Here is a 25,540-nt window from a genome sequence, read left to right on the forward strand (position 1 = left end):
ACTTGCAAAATTTGTTTATTTTATAATTAATAAATATTAATAAAAGTTAATAGAATTCTGCCATTGCACAGCCAGCAGATCTGAGTCCGACACCAGCTGTTCAACAACTGGACAGAAATTTAAGCAAATATTATAAAGGTTTGGAGATACTGTGGGAGAGATTAAGCCCTTAGGGTTTGTTTGGGCTGAACGCTTCAGGAAAGGGGGATGCTCCGAGGGAAGCTGCTGTCGGTGGGTGTGAGCAGCAAAGATGCTTTCTGTCCTCCTGACCTGTCACTAGAGGTCAGCGCAGCTCCTGCTGTGCCACGCTGCTCTCCGCAAAGGAATGGTAAGAAAAGCCCCAGCTCCGAGAGGCAAGCAGTGGAAACCGCTCCAAGAGGGCAGAATCTGTGTTTCTGCAGCGGGAGAAACGGGAAGCCCCGGAAAAAGAAGCACATAGCTGGAACGGAAAAGCTTGAGCCCCAAATCAGCATAAAAGGGCGCTAGAAGTTGAAAGTTTCCCGCGGATCAATTAAGTGAAACGATGGCTATGTTTAAAGCAGCCTAAGGTAGAAGTTGTCTCCTAACAAGTCCAGCTGACTCCCACTCCGAGGGCTCTTCCTGATGCATGGAAAATAAACTGCTCAGTCTCCCTGCATAAAAAAATTCCTAGCCCAGGCTGAGAACAGCTGGTCTAGCTCATGTAAATCTAGCTCGTACATGCAGGACGAGGAGACAGGGAAAGCATTAACTGCTCTGGAACAATTCCTGAATGGAAAAAGGAGCAGACACTCATCTTCCCAACATAACAAAACAGACATGCACTGTGATCCTTGATGTCACTGAATAAACCTGGTGATTTGGGGCTCTCTCTGCCCTTAGTCCTGTCCTGGCAGGGCTCCCCCTCCAGCCAGGACCAGCCAGGAGGTGACAGCTATCGCAGCACTTGATGGGAATCGTGGTGGAGCTCCTCTTCCTCTTGCTTTTAGAAGAGGAGACTGCAGCAGTCATCGGCTCTCAAGACAGGTGCAAGGGAGAGAGATTTGGCGCTGAAGAAATGTCACCTTGTGGCAATCAAATTAGTCACTTCCCCTCCTCACACATGTTCTGGTAGGATTTCTGGTGTTCAACCCACCACTCTAGCAGGAGAGCACAAGTTTTATAAGCATGACTCAGGCTCCAAAAACAAAGAACTGCATAGCAATACCCCAAAAAGCCTTTTAGAACAGGCTGCCCTACCTCAAATGGCAGCAAAGAGACTTGGGCTGCAATCTTTCCATAAACTCACACGAGGACATTTAGCACAACTTAACCTGACCTGTCTCCCCTGTTCTGGCAGATGCAGGAAATCAACACCTTGAAATCCAAAAATGTTTGGTCAGCAGTTGGTTTCACCTCTTGACGTAGTGGCAATGGAAACGAGGAGAATAAATTCATGCAGACATATGGGGGAAGTAATTCATCTTGGTCAATGAACTATAACTAAGTGAAACTAATGTAAATGAGAACCTAATTCCATAACCCAAACAAAAAGCAGAAATATTTTAGCCATTTTAAAATATTTTATTCTCTAATCTATATCTGACTCTGAGGATAAGTAAAATTATATACACAAGCTTCTACCAACCATGAAAAAGTCAACTGATTCCTGTAGGAAGTATTTTTGCCAGGGATGCATTAGCTGTAAAACAGATTATCACTCTTTCTTTAATACATTATATACAAAGGAGGAAAAAAATTGTCACTGCTACGTGCTTTCTCACTTTTTTCCTTGGAAACTTCAATCCTAAAAGACACACATTATAATAAATGCAAGAGTAGAAAAGATCTAAAGTTTGAAGTGCAGGACTGCCTGAGGTCATCTACCCATTACTAATACTTTTGAGTCATAGTGTTTGGGAGTCAAAAACAGGCACCTTGCTGAGCCAAGTGCTGTGAAAAAGACTTTCACTCAACAGAGGTATCAAATGAGAAAATAAGATGGACAGAGGTGGAAAAAGCATGCAAATAAATGAGATAACACTAGTAACAGTGAGAGCAGCTGCCAACCCTGTACAAACACAGGATGCCATCAGGAATGGGGATTTCTGGCACGGCATCCTGAGCAGTCAGGAGAGCAGAGACACCACCCACAAAGATGGGCATTACCAGAAGAACCTGTTTGAGATAATTTCTGATGGTCCAGTAACTTGTTGAAATATTATGTAGCCCCTTTTTATATTCCTGGAACAAAACACCACCTGCTGCCCTGCAGCAACAGCGTTGACATTTTTGGAGGATGGTGGCACGAAGGAGAGTTTTGCCAAACAGTGTTGTAATGTGGCAGTTGTTTGTAGCAGCTTTTCAGACAGGGGGAAAGAAAGCACATGGGTGCTTATATGACAATTTTACAAGTGGAAACAACATGAAATTGTGAGCTGTCTGGAAGCAAACCAAATTACACACACCCTGAGCAGGACAGAGGTAGCACACAAAGAACCTTGAATATAAAGATGTGACTGAAAACGGAACAGGAAAAACACAAAATACAATTAAAAAAATATTAAAAGCAGGAACAACAAACGGCATAAGCTTTCCAAATAAAAGTATTACTTCCTGTGAGACCTTTGGCAAATTACTCTATTTCCCCATCAATATCATGGAGATAATATTTGCTGGTGTCACCACATCTATAAAAACTTTAAACTTCTGATGTTTGTAGAGAAATCAATCACAGGGAAAGGTGGTGGGGATGTACAGAAGGTTTGGGCCTTAAGAATTTCAACACTCTGTAAGCAAAGTTTTAACTTTAATCTTCACTATTATGCTGCCATCAGGTTTAAGGCACGTTCTTTAACATATGGAATGAAAAAATATGCATTCTGTTTTGGTAAGCAAGGAGGTGAAGAATAAATTAGACTTCTTTTTGTGGTCACCCTTCACGACCACACAACCCATCAAAAGCACAGAGAGATAGGTTATGGCATAAGGGGTTACAGCCCCCAGCTGTGCTAAACTCAGGAGGCCACAAGCACCCTGGGCAGACCGTCAGTCTGTCACTTGTACGCTGACACACAGCCCGAGTCTGACCTGTGGTTTCCCTCCCTTTTATTAAGAGCACCATGAACATTTCTTCACCTTGCCCCATGGCTGTGAGCAGCAGATCTTTTGGGATGTGTCTATGTTTGGATGATTTGTTTGAGTGGCAGAGGGGAGAAAACCAATAAATCTATACAGTGAACATAAGCTACAATTAGAAAGGCCCTTAAACCCACAGCTCCTCAGCTGCTGTGAATTGGCACAGATACATTAAAACTAATTGGCAGGAGTCCTCAGGCAGCTCAAATCAGTGTCACTCCACTGAAGCTTATGGAGCAACCCCAATTTGTAGAAGCTGGGGATCTGGCCCACAGCCTGTGCTCCACTCCAGAAAGACCATCTGTGTTTAACAGAATCAGAAATCAAAAGGAAAGTCTTTACAGTTTACTCAGTATTACTGAGGCAACTGATTTTCATGGTGTTAAGTCAGGTAGACTAAACAAGAGCAATAGAAGATAAAAACTAGCTCTTTGTTTCTGCCTCTGTATAGTTTTACCAGGAAAATTATGTAATTTCTTGCAACATATTCCACGAGGCAATGAAATGTGAAGGCAAGAAGGAGACAACTGCAGAGGTAAGAGGGACAGGAATAACAGAATAAGGAATTCAAGCTACTTAATGAATTACAGGCACTAAAGTGTGCTTCCCTGCTCCTGTTGAATTGATGTCAAACCCATTCCCACTGATGTCAGTGGAAAGAGTGGCATTACACAACGCTGCTCAGCAGCCCAAGGGAGGGGCAGCATAAAAGCAGAGGAGAAGGTTCAGGTAGTTCAGCTTTTTATTTTGGAAGCTGTGCTGAAAATCTTCCATATTCAACTTTCATGGGAATTTGGATACCATTGTCAGCATTCTAATTGTTAAAAGCCAGATGCAGAGTTAAAACTAGCACAGCAATCGGGGTGGGGGAGTGGTGAGGGGAGATCATATCAATGCATCTAAATTCACGTTTAGATGAATAGTGGTAGTGAGTAGTTCATGTTTAGTGCTCTGTGGTAGAAATCAATATTGTTTGTGCAAAGCCCTTCTGGGATGTCCAGCAAAAAGCAGTGCTTTTGTCATGCTGCCATGTGGTAACTCAGTCTTAAGTATCCTGTGGTGAGGAACTTATGATTCTCTTTACTTTGGAGAAGCTGCATCTGCACACAGGAAATCACTGAAAAGAAAGAGTTTGTTTATGTCTGTAACACATGCACACATGCATGTATTTTCAGGGCATGGAATGTAAATGAACTGCTTTGAATTCCAGGGGACCATGTACATCCCAAAAGTTCTGGGCACCACAGTGTTGCCCTGTATCTGCTCACGCAGTCACTGTTTGTCCTAGAGGTCAATGCATAAGGAAGAGTAAAAATGAGACAGACAGAAAATACATTTCTTCAGATTTGACACAGGAAAAATTCACTGCACTTTACAAGCATCTGCCCTGAGCAACAATTTCTCACCCTACTCCAAGCTCACTTGTGGCTCCAACAGCTACCTGATCCATTCCCAGGGGAAAGGCTGTAGTGAAAACTCTTTCAGGACAGATTCTCCTCAAGACTGAAACAGTGAAGTGGGAGTGAGAAAGTTTGCACACTGGGTGAAAATATCTTCCAGTGTGCAAAGTCAGAACAACTGAGGAGAGTAATTCTGCTTTAACTTTGCAATCTATTTTTAGTGTTTAGAGATGTTTTGAACGACACTGAGAAAATATGTGTGTGGTTTTGAAAGAAAAGCTACCAGCAAAATTAGTGCAGGCAGTCTTGTGCAACTGGGCTCTGCTGGCACAGTGCTGGCACAAGGCAAGCAGCAGTTCCAGACTAAGCCTCTCCCGGGCTCTGGCACTGCTTGGTGCTAGCAGCACACAGAGCATGTGTGATGTAAATTCAAGTCTGTAACCTCTAGTAACTCATTGAGAGGATTTAAGATTTCAACTCAACTACAGCTGAATAAAGGTATGTGTGAGTTTATTGGTGCTAAGCAGCTTTGCATTTCAGTGCTGTTATACCATGGAGACCAGCTTTGCAGAAACAGAGTTAGTAAGGCCTATTCCACAGCTGTTCAATTAACCTTTACACATTGCCAGTCCCTCAGCCTTGGTCTGAGGTCCAAAAGAGCCAGAAAGACTGCAGCTTGCCTTCAGTCATCTCCATGGCAGAGTCTTTTAAGCAAAATCTGGTTCCATGTTTCAGCTGAAGTTGGTATTTGATCCACTATTCACTACAAAGAAATATATTTCTCTCTAGTCAGATATGTAGGACATGATCTGCAAAAATCAACATCCTCCAAAGGCTTTCTCCTAAATATGATTATTAACACAAGAAAGAAGTACCGTAAATATGGTAACTGTCAGGTCCTTCTATAAACTGAATTCTTGATTTTGAAAGGAGTTTTGCCTGAAACATTCCATTTTGGTTTATCTTTATTTTAAAAGGTACTTTCAAGGAATGCCTTGGTCCTGGGTCACTATTAATTCTCAAAACATCAACAATGTTTATTCACACACCACTAGTATATCTCTTCTTTTTCATGAACAATCACAGTCTTCTCATGGCAGACAGGATCTTTGCAAAGTTTTCAACAAGGCAGGCACTTTCCTGAAGATGACTTTTATATAAATTGCTCTGGCATCATGTAGTCTGCCTAAGGTTAACGCAGATTTACTAGTTTGTATACAAAACAGCATACTGGCTAACAATCATGATCCTTGCCTACATAATGTCTGAAACAAAAGGTTTAACATTCTCCAAATTCCTCAAGTGCCACAGGTCCTTAACTCTCACCACTTTCAGCGTGACCCCTCATCTGTATATTTCAGACACAATTCTTAAACAGAAGAAACATTTTTCATCCACTTAGCAACAGTTGTCTTTCAAGTCTCTACCTTCCCACTTAAATAATCACCAACCCCAAACCATGCATTAGAGTCTTCAGTAAACACACAGCTATTCTAACATAAAAACTACCAATGTAAAAAGCAGCACAAAGGTTTTTTACAGCAATTTACTTAATTTATATAAAGTGAAGGAAAGGCATTGACAACAGAAAATGTTGGGATAGGGCAAAGAGATAAAGAAATACCACACTATATTCTCATCTTAACTGAGTATAATGTGAAAATCATTAGTTTCTTTTTTCAAGCTTGAAAGAGTCTTGGAAGCTTGTTATGTATTTTTAAGACCACTGAGCTGAAAAAAATTATATTGGAAGTTCTGATTTTAAAAAAAGCGTATCAATAATTCTTTTTCTCAAATTAATTCATGGAACATATTTGAGGATTTCAACATAGTTGCTATCTGAGAGGTATAGCTGCACAACCATCTTCATTGAATACATGCAGCAATCTGTTTCCCTGCATGTAAACACAGTTTGCTTAAACACTACTAGTTTGCAAGAGAAGTTCCACTGAGGAAGAGAGTACTCAGACAAGAGGAAGATTCATAGACTTTATAATGTCATTCTTAACCATGGAAGATTTGCACATCCTATGAGACATATTTTGTCTTCTTAAAGCATGTTAGCCAATTTTGTCCTCTTTTTTAAGCAAAAAAAAAATCCTTTTTCCAACACTCCAATCCCAAAGAAATTCAAATATTTAACCATAGTGAAATCCTTTAAGGAAGTAATAATTACTCAAGAGACTAAGGCCTACTGCTGCTGTCCCTCCCCATTTTTTCTTGTGGACCACAAAAGATGACATCCTAGCATGTTTTTGAACAAGTGTTTTCCTCATGCAAAGAGAACTGTGTCTGCAGACCAATCCCTATCAAATTCTTTTACATATATTGACAGGGGAGGGCAAAACCCCCTAAGATCTTTCCTTTGTTTAAATGCATTTCCTGCCTTCCTTACTGCTATAGACTGTGTTGTGACAGGCCTATTTATAGTCCAAAGAAAGGAAAAAGCAACACTGGAGGCAGGAAAACTAAGTTGGGAAAGAATAGAAGGAAGTGTGGCTGCCATTTAGCCAAACAATCTCGAACTAATTGAGCTCAAAGGAGCCCCAGCCCCAGTGAAGCTGCTGGGAGGGATCAGAGCACAATCCTGCTTCTCTCTGCAGGGCCCTGCCAGGGCTGCTGAGTGGGAGAGCCATGGGCAGGACACTGCTGGGAGCAAATCACCTCAGCATCTCGAGATCCTGAGAAGAAATCTTCGAAAAAGGAGAGTGGTGCAAGTTGGATCCCTGTCAAATTAAGGTAAGTGCCTCCTTCTGGCATTTCTGCTTGCTGCATGCTCCACTTCTTTTCAGGTGTGGCCAGGCTGGTAAACCAAAAAAGAATGATCTTTGGAGAAGGAATGGCAACTGACTTTTAGCTAAAGGTTTGGCAGGATATCTGATTTTTAGATAAAGAAATCTGAATTCACTTATGGACTCCTCAGAACTTCTCTTAAGCAAAAGAAGCCTTTGCCATAAATTCATGACATAGCTGCTGTTTTCCTGACTTGTGTCGTGTTCATCTTGCAGATTGTGATTAAGTACTTGAGAAATGTTGTGGTAAATGTATGCCCCAAAGGAAAATATGATGTTAACTCTACATTCATTTAAAAATATAGATTTAGAGAAAGACAGAGGGAGAGAAAAGTATATGAAAGATATCTTTATAAGAAAGTAGAGACTTCTCCCAGAAGTCTCTGTGCTATCAGAAAGTAAGAAGTATATGAAAGATATATATATTCTATATGTGTTAATATGGAATATAGAAACACATCAAAATGTACATAATGCAAGTTTTGTGATAATTTAGTCTTATGATGTAGACTTGAAGGTAGGAACTTAGCCTGAATTAAAATAATTGAAAGTTTCTAGAGTTTTAGAATTTATTGTGACAAGTAATTTGTGTGTGTCTGCGTGCATATATACAAAAATATACTACATATAGATATCAAATCAAGATATAGTATTCATTGTTGCTTGCATTGCAATACTACAGGCTGTCATTCTGAGGTCTAATTTAAATTGACAGTAGAATATGAGTGGAAATTTCTAATCTGCTGATTTTCAGATACTATACACAATATCACACTATCATGACTGAGTGTGTAAAAAGCACCATTTTAAGATAGATCAGTGTACAGACCATATTAATTCACTGAGTCACCATCAACAAGACAGGCTTTTTAGATGGAAAAATTGTGGTTTTTAAGATTGTGTTTGATTTTTTCGACTCTCAGCATGTGATTTGAGGCAGCAGAACAGAAGCTGTAGAATAACAGACTCAGGTTTTCATCGTGCAAATTTTATCTTCTTTGAAAAGGTTATTCTATGAGAATAACCTTTGTATTAGTCTTATTGGTGTTAACACATTGCCTCTAAACATATGCTGTTCAGATGATTAATTTGTTATGCAGATGTTGTCTAGGATAAGGGGTTTATGGTAAAAAGTTGCTGGTGACTACAAAGGAAGTGTGATGTGTTGTTATTCTACTGTATCCCCATAGGATGCTATTATGTTTAGAGTCTGCTATTGTGAAGATAGCAAGGCAGGATGTCACCCATGTAGGTGAAAAGCCTCGATAGGGCAATTGTAAACAGCAGCAGTCTGCTGAAACCCTGAAACACCAGGGAGGTGCCAAGCAGCAGCTCCAATGAAGCAGATGAGAGCCAACACTCATGGAAAAGATCAGGCCTTTCTTTGTCTGATTTCAAAGTACTCAGCATTTACAGTGATTCTCAGTAATTTACAGTGGTTCTAGGTGGTTATAAGCCTGGTCTTGTGAAGACTAAAATGGCAGTAAAACTAGAAGCTTGTACAGATATTTGCAAGAGAAAGCTCTTTAGAGTGCAATTTGAGTAACTAGCATAGCATGCTCCAGTGCAGGTAGCATTCCTTGTTTTCAATTTCAGTAACAGATTGCCCTGTGCAAAAACTAAGCAGAAACAGAAAAAGAGCATTTTAATTTAAAAACTTAGGAAACATTGCAATTTCTGGTGTTGAATAAGTGCAACCATTTCCCTGAGATGCCAGCTGCACAGCAACTATAATACAACTACAGTCCAACTAAACAGTACACACCCTATCATTCAGATTTATTTACTCAGGTCAGCAGGACTCACCACATTTTTTAAAAGCTCGATACCACTGCATGAATGTAGCAAAACAGATACATTTCCTTAGCTCTAAGGAGAAGATCATTCACAAATCAGCCAGTTGTTGTAGTTTACAGGAAAAGGTGATCAAAAATGTACTGATGCACTCTCACATTTGTCTTTGGAAAAAATATTACAGATGGTACTTAAAAAATTCCCTAATTAATACTCTTAATAAACACACACATATAAAGATGTGTTTCTAAACTGCAAGAGTTCACATGTTCATGAGTTCAAAGTTTGCGAACAGAGGGTTTTGTCCTGAAGATAGAATCATGAGGAAAAATGCTTCACTGAAAGAGTGATTGGGCACTGGAATGGGCTGCCCAGGGAGGTGGTTGAGTCACCATCCCTTGAGGTGCTTAAAAAAAGACTTGATGAGCACTCAGTGCCATGGTTTAGCTGATAAGGTAATGGTAGGTCACAGGCTGGGACTCCATGATCTCAAAGGTCTTTTCCAACCTAGTTTATTCTGGGATTCTGTGATTTCAGAAGGCTTAGAATGAAATTTACACCCCAGCACCTTATAAAATCTTACCACCTGCTAGGGTCTAAGTACTCTGCAGGAGATTCTTTCTACATAAACACTTTAGAGTGTTCACAAGTACTAACAGAGCTGCAATTATTAAAGCTCCAAGCTAAAAATTAAATATGAGAATTTGATATACCAGAAGGAAGTTGAGGTTCACATGCTTCCTACCCTGACATTATTTTACCAGGTAATTAAAGAGGTTTAGGGTTGTCAAATAAATACCACAGTCAGCTGTCACTACTGTGTGGGCAGTATGGATTTCTGGTTCCAGGAAATCTGACTGACTTGAAGAAAAATCGCATGACTTAAAAAGTAATGCACTTTGGGTGACAAGTCATGCCATGCTTTCCTGCAAAGCTAGTTCAGGTTTAGTAAGATTTATTATTCCTCATGCAATTGCTCTGGTGTAAGTATCTTAATTTCTCTCTAGGCCCTTATTCCACTCTACCAGACACTGTTACAAGGAAGCTTTGTACGCAAAGTCACCATTTAGTCAGGCCCACTAACATTATAGAAAAAAAAGAGCAGAGAGTTGTTTGGAGTAGTCAAAGCAAGATTTTTCAAGAACACATGTACAGTCTACAGTAGTCTCACTCAAAAAACAGAACAGGGGAAGAGGGAACACCAAAAAAAACCCAGTTAAAACACACTAGGAAATCAACATTCCATATTGGACAGCATCAAAATAGTTCTCCAAAGAGATGCAGCTGCCCAACACAACAGAAATATTAGTGTTAACAAATATTTTTTTATAATGTCTAAAACACCTAGCTCATAACTATGTGCTGAATAACATCCTGACTCGTGAAAATGTTTATGCAGGTGCTTAAATTTAAGCGTATGGGCAGTCTCATTGATTTCAAGCAAAATTATTTCAACAGACTGATAAAATTTAAAGCCTGGCAGAGTCATTAGATCATCTAGTCTGACTACAAACACAGAATGTTAATTTCACCATTTCTCTTATCCAAAACCCAAAAGCTTCCCTGCTTACAACAGAAGAGTATGGATAAAAGTTTAAGGGGAAGATCACAATGTTCTACACGCATGAGTAGTGACCCACAACAGTGAGACTTGTTCAGGCTGACACAAATCCTTTAGCTCAAACAGGAATTAAATGTGCAGCCTTTGCACCAACTTACTGCACAAGGGTGCAGGTCAATGTGTGTATGGAAGATGGACTGTTTCTCCCAGAAGCCTCTGTGCTATCAGAAAAAGCCATTAACTTTACTTGGGTTGCTTTCCTACTCTTCTAGTGGACTAGAAAAGTACTGTTGCATAAGCAAGGGTTTTAAAAAAAGCTTCTTTAAAACCAATCTTTATGCCAAAGTGCAGATATATTTTTTTACCTGAAGTTCTCTCATTCACCCCAGCAAATTGTGGTACAAAATAAGGAGCCATTGTTCAGGAACAGATGAAACATAGATACATTAACCAAATAGAAAAGTACATCTTGAATGAATCTGTCAAATCTCTTACTTGGTCACACCTAGGCAGTTTAAAAAGACTTATTATCTGAACAACAGATGAGAAAAAGTGGGAGACTTGACCTGGGCTCTCCTTTCCAAGGATTAGTAGCAGTGGGTTTCTGCTGCATGTACACACAGCAGCAGCAGCGATGTTGAAGGATATGTACAATATATGATATTAACAAAAAAAAAAAAAAGAGGGGGAACAAGAAAGACTGTCTTGGAGTACAAGTTCACCTGGTCAATAACCATGCAGGTATCTTCATATCTTAGGTTACCAAAAAAAAAAAATTGGCTTTGAGAAATATTTTTGTCTTTATCTTCTTCCTATGTAAGTTGAGTTTCAGGGTTGGTAATCTCCTTGTTACTTAGTATAGTACTTCCTGGGAAGCAGAGGGGTACCCTAGGGGAAGGAAAAGCTTTCCCCAGCTTTTGGCAGCAGAGGGAAATGGCAAACACTCTACCTTATGCAGAGGTAGATTCAGTCCTCTGCTCTTCTCCTAAACTCCCTGCAGCAACTTGCTCTCACCTGGATGTCATCTCTGCAGTGTCCCTTCCCAACCCCCTCTCTAGTCCCTGCTCTAATGGTTCTGTAGTGCAGCACCACACAGCCCCAGGAAAATGAAAATGCAAAGTGGCCACCCTGTTGCCAGTATTGCAATGAAGGTGTGCCACTTGGTCAGACAGCAGAATGCAGTGAACAGCCAGAGCAGTTATGGTGTGACACAGAGCACTGTGTGCAGTCTGCTCTGCCTGCATGGTCCAGCCATGCACCAAATAACTCCATTGGTGGGGCTGGACAAAGAAGTTAAAGTCAAGCTAACAGATCTAGCATGATCTCACTAATTGATTAATGACTGTTTACATTATAGAGCTGTAATTCACCTGGGTTAGAAAGAATAGAAATTAATGTGTACCAACATCTCTGTTTAGACAGCTCAGCATCCTTAGAATCCTTTATATTCTAACACACCTTTTTTTTCCAGCCTAGTGTTTCAGCATAGTGTTCCATTGTTGTTTTGGATTATTACCGTACCACAATTATCTTGGAAGGCTGGAGACAAAGATAAATCTTCAAAGATAAGGTCATTACTAAAGGGAAAAGGAAAATCAAATTCAGTCTCAATTGAACTACAAAATATGCTTCATAACTTCATAAATGGGAACAGGCAAGAGAGACAAGTGGATTAATGCTGATTTTTTTCCATGCTGCTTGACCTCCTTCCCAAGCATGGGTAGTCTCTTCTTTCTCTCTTAAAAAAAAGAACTTTCATACTGCCTTCATATAGTGCTGTGCTTTCATACTGGAACACAGCCTGTGTGGAATTCTGGACCCAGCACATCACTGATATCCTTCTATTCATTCAGATACATTCCATTAGGAATAACTGTCTTAAGCAATAGTTAAAAGCAGTAAAAATGTAAAAGAGGAGGATAATGTCCTTATAACACTAGAAGAAATTGAACTGGAACTAACAGCAGAGAAGGGTCCAGAGTAAAACAAGTGTAATAAATCCAGCAGTTATATATAGAGACCTTGGCCCCAAGGGGCTCTGTCAGACAAAATATTAAGTGTTGTGACTATAATAAGCAAATCTCCTCTCAACTAAGGAGTATGGAAGCAATAGACTCTCTCTTGTCTTTGCACTGAATACTTCATGCCTAGTAGGAAGGCACAGATGCATGCAAATTCACTCATCTCAGTAAGCTGGGAGCATGAACCCTGAGACATTTGCAGCAGATTTCAGACAGGCTGCTGGATAACAGAGTCTGGCTGATAAACATGCTGTGTGTGGGACTAAGTGGAGATCCTGCCTGACAGCTCTGTCAGCGTAGGCATTTGTGGTCCATGCCTCATTTTACATACAGTGCATAAAAATGCTACTGTTCATAGGCAAGCAGTGCATTCATTTTTAGTATTCTGACAGAAACTGTTAAAAAAGGTCAGGTTTTTATTCTAGAGAGAAGGAAATAGCCTTGGGTTTTTTGTCTTTCCTGGGTCTGTTAGCAGTCTCCATTGTTTCCACTCTTGCCATGTCAATGTGAATGGACTGTGTCATGCTGCAGCTTGGCACCTAGTGCTCTAAGTTGGTACTTACTCAGTACCAGCCTGAGCTGCATCACTGGGGAAAAACTGACTGACCAAAGCAAGAACCACTGTGACAGCAGTGGTGACAACATGTTTGTCAAAATTATTAAGGTGAAAAAAAAAAGTTTTTCACTATTCAGGTGTAGCACAAATTTGGCAGATAACATTCTCTCTGTTGTAAAATTTGAGTGAAAATAATTCTCAGAAATTATTTATTCAAGACAAAGTTGACAGCAGTTGAACTTACAATAGGAGAGACAAGTAAAATGCAGAAAGCTAGGTACTTTCAGTAAAACAAAAATAAGTGCATTTTAACTAACATTTGTTCACTGAATTGAAAACTTTCTGTGCAACTATAATTTCATTTAAAGTCTGAGAGAGGATGTCATGAAGAACTCAGAAAAAAGCTCTGATGTTATACTCTTGGTCACTTGTATTAGTTTCCAGCAAGTGTGGGAAAAAAAACCCAGACTTTCTGGAGATTTTTAAATGGTAAAGGAAGCACTGATTAGCTCAAAGTTACCAGATGCAGAAAAGACAACAAAAACAGAGAGCTGCTGTACATTCAACATTACAGCAATGTCCCATCTTTGCTCAGCACATCACTCACAATGAGGATGGCTGGAGAAACCTGGAGAACAAATCTCTTCCAAATACACAAGTCTGTTTAGAAATCTTCAATCTAGACAGTATTGGAAAAAAAACCCTTTATCACAGATGTGTTTTTGTGCTACTGTATCTAAGTCTAGAATTACTGGAACACACTCTTCAAGCTCTGTTTCTGAAATGAGCATATCCACCCTGTGGAATATAACTATTCAATGTAGTTGGTAACAGACAATGAAGAGCTTTTGTTGCTTTGGTTTTTTGGGGTTTTTTTTTGTAATCATGGGTCTATTGTCACTGCTACAGAAGCTGTCCTTGGTGCCTGCTATCACTGCATGGCACAATTTCACCCTATCTCTTAGCAAGGGAAATGTCAGCCTGCTTTAGCATTCACAGTGCAGAACAACTTTTATTTTTCATTCCACCTCTGTACTTCAAGGTGAAACAAAATCAAGTAAAGTGAACTGGAAATAAAGAACAGTGCTCTTACAATTTTTGTAACAATTTTAATAATTAAAATTTCTTACACATGTCTATATAAGGAAGAAAATATAAATTTCCAGCTTCTCTGTGAATACTGTGGGCTTTGGAAAGGCAGGACTAAGTGTGATAAGGGTTGTCTTGTGGATGGGGGTATTTTTGTTTGAGTAGGTTTGAGGTTTTCATTCATCCCATCAGTCATTGTCATCCCCTTTCTAAATCTGAGAACCAAAGATAGAGAAAAAATAAGACCATCCCCTATTTTTCATGCCAAATTTGTAATCTCTGAAGTCTAGTATCTCCCTATACTTCTTTAAAGAAAATATCACAAAAGTTAAGATACAATTCCCATTAACCTGCAGCTGTGAGTGCACAGCATTTCCACAAACCAGTGTACAGATTCCAATCTGGACATCAAGAGGAGGAAAGGAGGAAAAGGAGGGACCAGTAATGTACATGAGAGAAAAGGCTGCCTTCCACCTTTATCTTTAAGCTTCATTCTTCCACCTCCCATCTCTACCTCCTGGATCCTCTCTCCTTTACTCTTGTAGGTCTGTGCTTCACAGCTGGATGATGTTCATCCAAACAGATGATCCTCACAGGTCTCTTCAAACTGAGATATTCTATTCTATTCTATTCTATTCTATTCTATTCTATTCTATTCTATTCTATTCTATTCTATTCTATTCTATTCTATTCTATTCTATTCTATTCATCCCTTCCATTCCAGGCATACTGCTTCTGGGTTTTCCACTAAGCAGACCAAGTGCTTAGGAGAAAACTAGGAGCCATCCAAAGGTGGTGGAAAGGCAGCCTAGAGGACAAGGCAGAGCCCCTCTGGAACATGTCATGAGAAGCACTCAGGGCACAGACTACTGGCAGAGTGGCTTAATTCCCAGAGAATTCAGGAGTCACAATAACAAGTGAAAACCTTGGTCAGAGGCTTATAGCTGGGCTCAATGTTTACTAGGTCAACAAAAAAATCCCCCATTGCCTGCCATGGTGCAGCTGAGCAGTCAAAAGTAGGTCTGTACTTCATAGACTAGAACTATTACAGTTTTTCAACTTGAAAGACATTTAACAGAGCACAACAATTTTTTCCATCCATAATTTCTGACAATAGAGTTATTGGATATTTTAGCTTAATTCACAAACTCTGAATTTCAGGTGGGTACACAGCATATCAAACTTCCATTCAAATTACTATATTCTCATATACTTAAATCACTGAAGGGCACTGCTTTCCAATGAAAAGCAACCAGCAGCCTTGACTCTAAGCATTGCTCTAGGTTCCCTTATGACATTTAATTGATGATATAAAGGAAGGACTGATATCAAGGCTCATATCCAGGGATGCCCTAATTTGATAACTTATCCTCTCAACTCTTACTCTTTTAGAGGGTGTGACTACTGCGTGTACCCTTGGGCACGAAAGGGGAGGTACACTGGGCATTTGCAGTACTCCTGTGCCCCCTAGAGCATTGCATTGAAGAACTGGAACTGACTTAGATTGCTAGGGATATAATATAGCCCATAAATGTTTAAAACTGATTTAATGTAATGTAAGGTTGAGAGCCTTATATGCAGTATTTTCAGCAAAATTTCTTATCTGATCTGCCCCTCATATGTCCTTTAGCTGGAAGCTGCGTGTAAGAGCTGTTGCACTATTTATAGCAGCCCCTTTAATCAGACTTAGGTATTTATAAAGCATCCTGTCTGGTGAAGGCTTCCATGGTCTGTTTTCATTCACTTCAGCTGATAGTGAAGGCTATATAAGATCTGGGACAGTGAGGCAGACCAGCAAACCAGGCAGTTTCTCTGTTAGGTTTGAGTTTTCTATGCTCTAAAATACTGAAGTCTAATATAGTGCAGCCATTTAGGAAAAAAACCTAGCAACACAGACTTGCAGTTAGTATAACCTGACATTTATGTCCACTGAGAGTCTTACACCTGTTCCATAAATTCCAGAGGATCATATTAACAGAAAAGAGACATTTTCAGGCAACCCACAAAGCAGAGGTCCATACTGCCACATGAAGAAAATAACTCTATAGTTCAAAATTCTGCACAGAATCAAAGCACTGATGTTGAGATAAGCTCTCTATCAGTGAGCAATTTCTAAATTAAAACACCTACAGTTAATTAAATGACACAAACAAGGCATAACCAAGTGCATTAAAAAAAAAAGAGAAACAACAGTTTAAAAAAAGCCATGAAATAAAGCCTCTCCTACCATAAGGAGAGGCTCTGGACCCATTTATCCAGCATCAGTAAAAGCAAAAATCTTCCCAAACCAAAATGGACAACTGTTCTGTTCTTTAATTCCTTAAGGCTGTTCTAAAAGCCATCCATACTATGTGGCATAAAAAATTTTACCTTACACATCCCTATCGCAATTCAGTGCCTTATTCTGCACTTATTTTTTACTCCTTTTCAGTACTTCTCATGTCTCATTTCAGCATGACTGAGAAATCTGTGTTCATCTCTCAGTTTTTATTTGAGGCATTAATCATTGAATCTTTTGAGTTGTAAGGAACCCACAAAGATCATCGTGTCCTACTTGCAAATGAATGTCCATGGAGAAAGAAATGTACCCTTTTCAGTCCAGTCTTCATTTGTTTTCTCAGCAGAAAGGGAAGGCAGAATACAGTTGTAGTCCACACAGCAAAGCTTTTGTCATATTTAAGATGCTATCTGATAGATGTAAGAACATAACACTTAATGTTTTGTAGCTGCATTAACTACCTGATCTTTTGTATGTTGGTATTTTTTAAAAAAAACAGGAAAGAATAGAAAAAAAGGAAAACCTCCACAAAATTTTAAAGACCTTTATTTTCAGGAATTATTTCCTTGTTCTGTTTCACAATGACTTAAAATTGTCTGTCTAGCATGAGGATAGATAAACTTTTTCCCACATAAACCGCAGTTTACGGTAGTATTTTCAGAGCCATAAAAATTAATTTATTTCTCTACTCATTTCGAAAGTACAAAGGCTACTTTTCTTTTTAGGGAGTGTATCCCAAGCTGTTTGTGGAATATTGCCATTCAGTCATTCTCATCAAATTATGTTCCTATGTGGAGCATGGCTACCAAATGGAGCCAGCTATTCAGTGCAGAGTGATGACATTGTGCTCTGTGCTACTTCAAATGGCCCAGGTACAACCAATATTTAATCAATTATATGAATGGTTGCTGATAAATGTAAAAGAGTGCAGATGATATTGCATAGTCAGAGAAATGGGCAAAGTAATAACAATGGTATTTGTGGACAAATAGATTATTTTGGAACACATTTCAGTCATGTTTTCTTCAGTATCAAAAAGGAGTAATTTTGCTCAAAGTTCTAAAGAAATTTAGGATTTAATTTAGGATTTAATTTAAAGTTGCATGTAAATTTACCTTTGATCTCAGTGCATTTTAGGGGAAATTAAATGGCATTTATCGAGAATAACTGATTTGGTCAATGGGCTGTGCCTTAAAGCACAGTGAGTGCCTTCTCCTTTCTCTGAGCGAGGCCAGGAGTTTATATCCAGTTCTGCAAGCCATGGCCAGGGTCTGCTGGAACTTTCAACTCAGTTCTGCCAGGGCAGCTCCCACTCCCTTTTGGAAATTGCCATTCCTCCGGTGGCCTAAATTTAAATGAACTCGTTCTTCGTGGGTTTATTTTGCATTTTTAAATTCATAGTTTTTACAGCCTCCTTTTTTAGAGCCTCCTCAGCAGCTGTGCTGGGTCACAGAGCCCCATGCCCTGGGACAGTCTCCCAGAGTCTCCCAGGACAACATGAGGAGCAGCTTGCTCAGGTGCTGCCCAGCCTGACTGCACATCAGGACACACCTGCAGCAAACATTCCCTGTTTCCAGGCCTTCCTCCTCCCTCTGAAATGACCTCACTCAGGCCAAGAGGAGGCCAGGTCTCATGCAAAGCTCAAGCCTTTTGAGGAGGAACCCCATCCAGAGCTCCTTTGCCCCCAGGCTGGGACAGGAGCCTCCCCATAGCTGGATACACCCATGCCTGGCTGGGTTGGGAGAGCTCCTTCAGGGCAAGACGTTGTTCTCTGGAAACTTGTTTCCCAGAGAAACAGGAGAAGCTCACAAAGGCAGGCGTGGGTAATTAGCACAAGGGCTTCTTCCCTGCTCCAGGCTATGCTGGCAGCACTGCTGGCTGCATGGTTTTGTAACCATGTGCTGGTTTATATAATATGAAGAGCTGGGTAAGGTCAAAGGAAGCGACCCGAGTTACCCTTTGTCACTGCAGACTTCATCTTCAGGGATTTGCTGGCTTTCATTGGATTCTGACAAATGTGCCAGCTAGATATGCAATTCTATTTTAACAATTTTACAAACAGACACCTGGGTCTGAGAAATTCCCTTAATCTGCCCAAATCTTGTTTCCGCACTATCTATTGGTGCAGTTTGTATTTCAGAAAAATGCCCTGTAATGCCCTTTGTAATCCAATGAGACTGTGCCGTCTTGCAGGATCTGGATTGCTTACCAAACATCAAAATACCATTACCACACCATATCCTGATGGACAATTGCCTGTGTACCTTCAATCTTGCCAGTATGCAGTACTGCAAGGGTTTCAGCACAGTGTATCCTATATGTGGGATGGGAATTTCAGAAATTCAGAAAATGATCTTTTGCACCTCACCCTTGAAATACCATTGACTGTACGCCTTTGTCCTTAAATACCTAAATATCTTTAAATGTGTGACCAAGCTAAAGGGAGTTAAGCGTAAAGTCTCAGTTGAATTTCAGTAATGTCACTACATATCACCCTGGAAAATTCCATCAAAATCTGTTCCTTTCTTGACTTCAGCATTTCTCCTTCATTTGTCCTACATCTGGGAACGTGGGGATAAGGAAGCTTTTTTTTGCTCTCTCTGTTTGGACTGATAGTCCTCACCTTAAAGGGTCTGTCTCAGCCTGACTATACAATGTCTGGCAAAATGCAGCCACAAAATCCATTATGTAAAAGTGCCAGATGCCAAAATTAAAATGATCTCCTTTATTAATACGCACAATTCTACTGTCCAAACACAAAAGATAAGTAATGTTACCCTTACAAACAACTAATCTCCAAAAGTGGGATCGTTCACGTATTTTGCGTGATCACTGGAGTGGCCTGGTATTAAAGACACTAGGAATGCAACAGTATTTTAAATTTTACTCTTCCTGTTTAAATTCCTGCATTAAAACACAGCAAAGTCTGAAGTCAGAAAAAACCTGAAGCAATCAACAGGGTTGTGTTTAACTTTCCACTTGTGCTGCCCCTACTGTCGATTAAGGCTTATCTACTGTTTGGTGTTAGTCATTAAAAAAAACCCTACCAACAAAAAAACAGAAGTTATGGAGCACACAGCGCCGTGTTCCAGTCAAATGCTCCAGCAAAGGCTGCTATTATGAAAAGGATTTTCTAATAGGGGGAATAATGATCTTCAGATTCTAACCTCCTGGCACGGCAGTGCGATTTATCAGGAGGGGCATGTGACTAGTTAAGACACACAGCCCCAGCTTGAAGGAAACAGCTGCTCATTTCATGCTTTAGCACTTGGCAGCTGGACAAGGAAGGGTGATGTTTGTGTTGAATACCTCTGCAGAACCAAGTACAGTAAGTGATTTTCCCTGTTTTTGATTTTTTTTTTCCTAAACTGTCACTGCTTTCCCATTTTCATCCTAGACCTTTCATAAAAATACTTGAAAGAGTGAAGCATATTTTTGAAACTTCATTGATAAGCAGTCATTCATGCTCAGATTGCCTGCATTTTTCTGACCTGTGATTAACAGCATTGTTTTTGGTCTTGCGGGAACAAGGCAGGAACGGCGTTTTGCCCTCGTGCTAGCCAGGAAGGGACTATGGTGCTCATTTACTCAGATGATGGAGTGAGGAGGCTGTTTGTGATGATTGTATTTTCCTTTTCCTGTAGAGGTAGTCAATAGGTAGGGATGCAACTTGAGTATAGAGAAATTTCAGTGTTTGGCTTAAAAGTACCAGTGTAAGGAATTGACAGAGGTACTCCCTCAAAACAGTGCGATCAATCTGAGCAAAATTGCTTGTGACTGGTTACTTTCTGAGGGTGAATGGAGAGATTTTTTTAAAGGAAAAGGTACAAGTAGAGAAATGCAGGAAGACTGAAGATGTACTGATTAAGATACTATTGAGCCATTCTGAATAATAATGAATAATTAGACTGTGAAGATTGAAAAATTGCAAAAAACAGGGAAGGAGTCTCCTAAATTTCTTCAAGTTCTTAATTCAATTTATTTTTGGGTGCTTGCATGTTTTGTCGTTTTGCTTCATGAATGATTCATGTCCCTGTCTGATAATTTTTGACTCTTACAGTCTGAAGTTTTCTTTCAAAACCAGAGTGTAGGATACATAAAAAGGAACTTTTGATCAATTATTTACATAGAGATGAATCAGGTTTCTTTGGAGGAAGACTTAGGAGGAACAGGAGCAGGTGAATGAGTGATGGACCTTGATATGTGATAAGACTAAGGTGCTCTGGGGAAGGTTAAGGTGGGGCAGACAGAGCAGTGGGGTCCTGTTGAGGAAGGTCTAAGAGTAAACACTGACAGGTTGCATGCAGTCTCTCCTTTAAAGGTGGGGAGAATAAGCTGTTCAAATATTTCTTTCATAAGAAAGTGAAACATTATTTCTCTTTGAAGACTTTTCTTTTAAACTATAGTTTATGATTTTGACAGTTGATTGGAAATTTTATGGGAAAATGTCAATCGGTTTCAATTCTTCACAAAACCATAAGTCTGTGTGGCTTCCTGCCTGTTTGTGTCTCCAAGGGTAGACTGCCTTTGAACAAAGAGCTGAAGCACACTGTAGCCCTCCCACAGGGATACTGTGGAACACCATTAACAGAGCAGACCCACAGGTCCTGAGGTGCCTGGTGCTGTGGCAGGAACCCGCGCTGCCCTGGGCACCTTGGCTGCAATGGGGCCCCTCCAGCCTGTCCACATCTCCATTCCATGTGGGGCAGGGAGAATAACTTGTTTCCTGTCACTTTTTATTACTGATCCCAGAATAAGTTTATTTTTCTTCAGAACTGTAAGAATTCTGATTTTGAGTAAGATTATGCTGTGGTGTGCTTGTTTCCAGCCACTGCATTTTGTATTTGTAATGAGTGCTCTGTGTTAAGCAAACTGCCCAGGACTTGTTGTAAACCTAATTTAAACCCCAAATCCACCAGAAAATATGAGACATGAGCTCAGTCCATACCTGCTGTTGCTTCTTCCTCCCTGCTTCTCCAGAACCACTGTGCCAGGGTTGGTGCAGCAGGTTGATGTAAAGCCATAATATGGCTCTGCACCAGCTGGACTGGGAGCCAGCTATGTGTGCCTCTTGTGCAGCTGATTAATTCTCCTGCAGAGCTGGGAGTTAAGTGTAATATAAAAGAGGCAACATCATGATTGCAAAGTAAACATTAGATAAGTGCACTACGGAGCTTGCCTTCAGGTAATAATGTCTGAAAACATCTTCTTACAGTGATAACTGAACTGTCTCAAAGAAATGTGGTGGGAGAACTCAGTTTTGTGCCTCTTTACTGTTGGTTATAAAGGTAATTTGCAATCAAGAAGAATAACTCAACACTTGGATCTGCAAAGTTTAAGACAAAAAAACCCTGCTTTATTTACAGCTTCCAGCTGTCATTACTGTATCTGATTCTGATACAGTAATGTAAATTCAGGACTCATGATGAGACTTTTAAATTCTCTGTCCACAAAATAAGGACAACCCGATCATCACAAGATTCTCAAGAGTGTAACTGTTTCAATCCTTATCACTAACTCATTTTGATATGAATATTTACTGTTAAACACAGCCAGTGTACATTGAGAAATAAGTGCAGTCTTCAGGCTCTTCTCATGTTTTGGCTTTTCTCATGAATTCTAACTGCAATATCTGTCACTGCAACACCAGACATGGAACACCACTGGGGCACACACTGATTTTGCACTTGAGCAGAAAACACAACCTCTGTACCACCACCTTTTTACATTATTTTATCATTTCCTGATCTCATAAAAAACAATGCTCAGCTTCTTGAATAGACACCCCCATTACGTTCATGTAAGTCAGGCAGGTCTGCATAGGCATGAAGCACAGTAATTAAATTTCAGCATTCTTTGCTCTGCCCTTGGATTGCCCCTTGATGGGTCTCTAGAAAGCCAAATATATAACTGAAAGTTCATCCTGGATGGTTTTTTATTACATTGTACAGGAGACTGGGTAATAGTGGGGACACTGCTGTCCCTGTGCAGAAGCTCAGTGCAGACCCTTGTCACTGAGAGTGTCGTAAGGTTCCTGTTAAATCTTTTCCCTTTACTCTGAGGAAATGATCAGGGCAGGCTGGTAGGTCTCTGAATGGGTATATTTCTGCTCTATATCAAAACATGCAGCTGAGAGGCAGCTGCAGTTGTGCTAGCCCCTCTCTCTAGTTGAAAATGCCATTGTACCAAGGAGCCACTCCCAGGATATTTCTGAATAAAGAGAGGAAACTACTTTTAAAAATATTGTAAGGGCACTTGTGTCATTTTCTTTTTTCCTAAGCTACCCAGGCCTGGTTACAATACATTTGTACAGGTACTCTAAACAACTTGCACTGAGTGTTTTCTTTTAACATATTTATGGCATATTCACTTTTCACTGCTGAATTTGATAAATTTGTTTTCAAGTTGGCCCTTCCTTACAAGCCAGAAATAGCAAGGTTCTATACCTAAGAGTTTGAATCAAAAGCCTGAAACAAATTCTCAGGTCTTCTGATTTTCGCTCTTCATTGCTTTTCTCTGTGGTTTTTCTATTCAATGTGAATAGCCAGTGAAGTAGTACTTTTTCATTAAATGGTTTTCTTATTGGTATAACATATCTAAAAACCACCTGACCACCAGAATAGAGGTGTTGTAATAGGGGGGGGAGCTTTTCTCTTGTAATGAATGTAAAAGATTAACAGCTACAAGCACCATCAACATCAACAAAACAGATTTGGTGAGTCCAGTTAAGCTACAAAGACTAATCCTGCAAATACATAGGTGTTTGCTGGGCTGAATTCATGAGAGATCCCATCAGAAACCTCTAAGTGTGTATGAGGTCAGGATCAACGTGTGGGTGGGTGGAAATACCCACAGGGCTGATGTTTACAGCTCAGCAGAAAATACAATTACCCCTGAGAACTACTCTGGTTGTTTTGGTGGCCATCTGCTGTCTCAGTTCTCTGAATAACTGCTCCCCTTGACCACATTCAAATAAGTGAAATGGTTTGACTCTCTCTACAGAGTACTCTCCCACCTGTGATTTATGCATATGCTCCTTACTAATGATCTGGAGTTTCTCAGGCAAGGGGAGTGGGCCTGAGCATCTTGAGAACCTGCCAGGCATAATAATTTCTGCAAAATTAGTGAGACCTGAGCTATTCTTGTTCAGATACCTCATATATTTAGTTCCTGCAAAGAGAAAATAACTGTATCACCTTAAATTAACACAAATTTAATATTAATGATTCAGGAGTATGTCTGCTTTGGACTACCACAAAAGTCATACCAAGCTTAATATACAGCAGCTGATATACACATATATTGATATTCCATGTTATATATATCAATACATTTCCATATACAACTCCTTCCACTCCTGTTAAAACTGCCTCTCTTTTCAACCCCTTCTATGGAAACCTGTTCCACTCAGAGCAGTGATGGGCATGTGCAAGGGGGTCTGGAGTGCAAGTGTGTGCAGGAACAGGATCTCCAAGATGAACAAGGATTTTCCATTACTTCTGAAGTATATTTTACTCCTCATGCCTGAAACACATTGAAAATTTTCAACATAGAAATCAGTCTTAGAGACTGGAATTTAAGTCATACATGATATGATCAAATAGACTGAACATTGTTTGTATGGGGGATATTTGCTTGCTTGCTAAACCTGTTGATAAGGCTGCCTTTGACACATGATCAAAGGTTCATATATTCTTTGTCATAATGCTGTGTTCTTGTTCATGTTCTTTAGAAAGATGAACATTTCTCCAGCTTAAACTCTGGTCTCAACAAATTGAATTTCCCTAATCTGAAGTAGCATTATTACAGAAAGGCTTCAATTCATAACCCATAATTCAATTAGATTCACCCAATCCATAACCTTGGTGCTGATTCATGTGGCACACATTGGTAAATTGGTTGTTTCACAGCAATGCGTTATTCAAGCCCAGAGCTTGTTTGGAAATTTCTGGTGTTTCCAGTGGGAAGAAAAAAAACCCCCAGCTTATGCAAATAGATAATTGATTACAGTGGGGAAAATTACATCAGAAAAAGTTTGCTGAATTGGGGCTTGAGTCAACTCACTATCTGGATATATAGTGATTTATCCTCCAAATCAGAATAGCCATGACATTCCAGCCTTATCACACTGTTCATGAAATAGCTTCCTTAAAAGACTAACAATCTCCTCTGCTAAAGATGTCTTGCCTGCTTTAGCTTGGTTACTCATGTTCTACTTTGCTGAATTCATGAACACATACTTCCTGGAACAGCTGCCACCCTTCCTAAAACTCTTGGTTTCCAGGCCCTGCCCTGATGACTGTCTGTATATTTTTATCTTAAGTGGGAATTGGGGCAGGAACTAGAATTCACCTTTTCCCCCCGTCTTGAGTGAATGCTCATCCCCTTAAATTACACAGTCATGCTCTTGCTTGCTTGCTCCCTGCAGACCAAAGAAACTTCATTATTTCAAGTAATATGGAACTACACTGAGGTTCTGAGGATGATGAATCTCCTCTGTAGTCTCAGCCAAGATAGGGTGAGGTATGGAATCCTTCCATGAACTGGAAGAGTTGATCCTGTGCCTCTCATAGCTTTAAGGAGTGTTCAGAGCTCTTGGAAAAAGGAATCTGGGCATCATGATTACACCTATGTAGCGTGGGATTGACATGTTAGGTGTGACTAAAGGATGCTTAACACAGACAAGGCAGAGGACTTTCGTGTGTACAGATCCCAAAAGGATTTAGGAGTGACCAAACTAGGGAGCTTCTTGATGTTACTGACTCAGACTTTAATATCAAAAGTACAGGGAGTGGTTACAAGCTCTAGACAGTCACCTTCTGGGGTGAGGAGGTGAGAAGTGAGAGACCAGGCTGAGAAACACACCCATGGAGTCAGGCTGTAAAAGGGAGCCAGGATTTGGGCTCTTAATCCTCCTTTTGGATCTAGTTGTCAGCTCATATTGCAGAACTAA

At 40.0% G+C, this 25,540-nt stretch overlaps 1 protein-coding gene across 3 annotated transcripts in view; it reads left to right on the forward strand.

The window, feature by feature from the left end:
• Positions 1-7,099: 7,099 nt before the first annotated feature.
• Positions 7,100-25,540, forward strand: part of RASGRP3 (RAS guanyl releasing protein 3) — a 58,879-nt gene continuing 40,438 nt past the window's right edge. For 2 of the 3 annotated variants that reach the window (XM_054514434.1, XM_054514436.1), the window contains exon 1: positions 7,100-7,235. The gene's annotated coding sequence lies outside the window, so the exon portion shown is untranslated. Of the gene's footprint in view, positions 7,236-19,820; positions 19,916-25,540 lie in introns of those variants that run through there. The other variant, XM_054514435.1, reaches the window with a different exon arrangement.

This window comes from Molothrus ater, chromosome 3, assembly GCF_012460135.2.
Source record: "Molothrus ater isolate BHLD 08-10-18 breed brown headed cowbird chromosome 3, BPBGC_Mater_1.1, whole genome shotgun sequence".
Taxonomy (NCBI): domain Eukaryota; kingdom Metazoa; phylum Chordata; class Aves; order Passeriformes; family Icteridae; genus Molothrus; species Molothrus ater.